At 42.7% G+C, this 3317-nt stretch overlaps 1 long non-coding RNA gene across 1 annotated transcript; it reads right to left on the bottom strand.

The window, feature by feature from the left end:
* Positions 1–662: 662 nt before the first annotated feature.
* LOC306803373 lies at positions 663–1332 on the bottom strand. Its single transcript, XR_013774614.1, has 2 exons — positions 1136–1332; positions 663–940 (listed from the first exon to the last, which is right to left on the bottom strand). It is a non-coding gene; the product is annotated as an uncharacterized lncRNA (long non-coding RNA).
* Positions 1333–3317: the final 1985 nt, after the last annotated feature.

The raw sequence follows: 3317 nt of genomic DNA, 5'->3' as shown, positions 1-3317 counted from the left end.
GAAGCACCAGGTTACTTGACATGAAAAGCACTGGGAACTTGTGCAGTGGCCAGTGCAGAAATCACAAATGAGGCTACATAAGTTGGATATGACAAAACAGAAAGCCACACTGGATGTATCCTGCAGACACTGCTGTCCTGGGAACTGGGATGCTGTGCTTTGAGCAGTCAGCAAGAAAATGGCTCAGGAGCATCTAACAGAGATGAATTCAAATAAAACTTTTTCAACCCTTCATGGTACACTTATTTCTGGTTCTTGAGTAGTTTAATTCCCAATGACTTTCGTATTAAGAGTAAGTCTGAAAGTGTAAAGCAAAGCATATGTCTCCATGACCCACTGGCAGAGCCCATTCCATCAGAGTGAGAGATGTGACCCCTCAGTCCAGGGACACCTGCATGTGAGAAATGCTTTGCAGCTTTTCCAGCTATTGCTGGAGGGAGGACAACCTCCTCCCTGTGCAATGAACAGACTTCTCTTGCTGTCTTTCACACCCCTTCATACCACAAACATGGCCCAGCAAAACTATTTTCTAGCACAAACATGCACAGAAGTACTTAATGTTTTCTCCTGCTATACCCAACCCCCATAAATGTATGCTCATGTAATTGCTGCTCTCTGTTAGCCTACTGATAGTGAGTTAAAAATACCATACACACCCCAAATTAGAACTGGTTTCTATTTTTTGTTACATTCTTGCAGTTGATATAGAAGAAAATGTTGTGATGAGCCACATGAGATCCCTCTTGCCTGCACTAGTCAGGACAGGAGGCTGCAACACTACCAACAGAAAAACCTCACCAAAAGCATGGCATGCACAGATCAAGACAAATTTGACTGTGTTGTGATGGCATCAGTCCTGTATCCCGTTTCCTTTCTTCTTCTGATGCTTGGTGTTTCTACAGTGGGAACAGATTTGAGCTGGGATCTTTTCTATCAGAGCCTGAATATAAATGGAATGTAAAATCTTTCTGCAATATCCAAATTCCTAGTTTATATTCCAAGGTACTCCTAAAGCAGATTAACCATAAAATATTTATGTTATTTAGATAAAATGTAAAATGATATACATATCATTTCTGTTCTATCCAAATTCCTAATTTATACTCTGAGGTGTCACATACATGGAACTACTTACCATTGATGAAATACTTATTTTTGTAGAAGAAATATGGACATAATCCATGAATAATCATGCAAGTCTTTGAAAGAACATTAACCTAATATTAAATAAGCAATAACAAATTTCCAACTTATATTCAATTTGTAAAATCTTTGTCATATGAGCCATCTCTTTATTACATACAAGTACCACATTTGCCATTTAAGCCTCTGAGTCTCTATTTTTAAAAGCTTTGTGGAAGAAACTGTCTGGAAACCCCATAAGATCAAACCCTTCCCAAGCAAAACTAATGAGATTGAGTTTCCCAGGGCCTGTTTGAGGTGGGGAAGTCAGGACATGCACACAGTTTCCCTTATGCTTCTGACAGGCTTCTCTGAGAAAATAACATTGCATGAAAACCCACCCTGAGCTGTTAATACATTCTGAATATTTGTATCAATAGTACCTTGTATGAGAGACCAGGTGAAGCTTCAACTGGAAGCCACTGGAGACAGAAACTGCATTAGAAAAAGAGAACTAAGCTCAAGCTGCATTCTTGCCAGTATCCTCTCATGCTTTTGAAGCATCAGAGACAATACCAAAAGCAAACATGCCCCTGCCCACTGCACAGTCCTGGATCATCACAGAGAGGCTGGGATAAGCAGATGAACATTTGGCTAAGGACCAAGGAGCAGATTTTTTTTTTTTTTCAGATATTGAAAAGCCAAAATACAATCAAGGTCTCAGAAGGATTTCTGAAAGTGATAAGGAGCCCAAGTTCTGTAAGTCGCTTGATCCTTCTGAAAACCCTGTATGGTAGCAAAAGGACTGCATCACTGAACATCAAAATACCTCTGTGCTTGTGCTGCTTCTGCTAGGGGCCTTGATTTCAGAAGGGCAAAGTCTTTATCACAAAAAGGTTAGAAATTTCTCCTCCTTCTTTAGTTCACCTACCTTCTCCCAAAATGGGAAAGCTTATTCTCTTCTTGCTTAATAAAATTGTTTCTGCCCTATGAACTATTTTAACTGAAAGTGTAAGATCAGCACTCAATCTCCTGGCTGTGGCCACCCAGACCTTTGCTTTACAGAGAACAATTTGTTTTCATTTGATTGAGGTTTGCCTAGCATCGATTTCACTGCAATGTCTCTCTGATCTGATAGTGCAGAGCTGCAGGGTCCTTTTTTGGGGCAGGAATCCCTCTTGGACTGGTAAGTCCAACACTGCAAAGGTTGCAGTGTCCATCCTGGTGCCATCAGATGGTGGTGGGCCAAATACTGTCCTCTCTTATTAACACATCTCTAGTGGCATTGTGCTGCCCATGTGGGACCTCAGGACTGCTGTTCACACACATTGTGTCCTCAGAAATGTGATACCAATCTATTGCACAAAGACTGAAAAATAATTGCACTGATATGTTTGTTTGTTTGTTTGTTTTTACTTTATAGAAGAAAGTGTTCCCTCAATGTGATAAACACTGAGCATGACTTTTGCTCAGGCTGCAAATAGCGAATTACTTAATCATCAACTATTTAGGTACCTGTTTGTTTTGTCATGAAGTGAAACTTGTGAGCAAGATCATATTACATGTGAAGTGGTTTCTTGCATCCTTAAATATTAATCCTCAAACAAAAACAAATTAAAGGTAGTCCCAGGGTCACTTTAGTAAGTCTGAGCTGATGCACCACACTATCTTGTATCCCACATTAAATGTTCCTTGCTTTATTTTTTTGCTGACACCAGCATCTTTGCAGCATCTGAATGACCTTGGCAGAAGGATGGGGATGGGGATGTAAACTGGGAGGGACCCAGTCTTGGGAGGGCACAGGGGCTAGTACCAGCCACTGGCAGCAGGAACAGGGCTGGAAAGTACGGTCAGCCCTGCAAGGGAGAGGGTTTGATAAGGACCTGTGGTCTTTAGATGGAGATGATGGGAAGTACTAAGGGGGTAATTGGGAAACGAGAGAAGTCCCTGAGAAGGAAAAAATATGGAAACATGGGGTGCTGGAGACTCAAGGTGGAGGAGAAAGAGTGGAAGGCCGCAGGGGACAGTGCAAGAAATAGGGATGCGAAAGGAAGAGCAGTAGCCGGAGCGGCAGGCGGGAAGGGAAGGGAAGCGAAGGGAGGAGAAAGGCACAGGCACGGGGGACCGGGTGCGCGGGGCGGGCCCGGCGGAGAGCGGGGGCTGAGCGCTGCGCTGCCTCTCGCCCCGCGCTGTAC

This window comes from Erithacus rubecula (assembly GCF_903797595.1).
Source record: "Erithacus rubecula genome assembly, chromosome: 6".
Classification (NCBI taxonomy): domain Eukaryota; kingdom Metazoa; phylum Chordata; class Aves; order Passeriformes; family Muscicapidae; genus Erithacus; species Erithacus rubecula.
The sequence above is the reverse complement of the archived record's forward strand: the minus strand, read 5'-3'. Positions and strand labels throughout refer to the sequence as shown.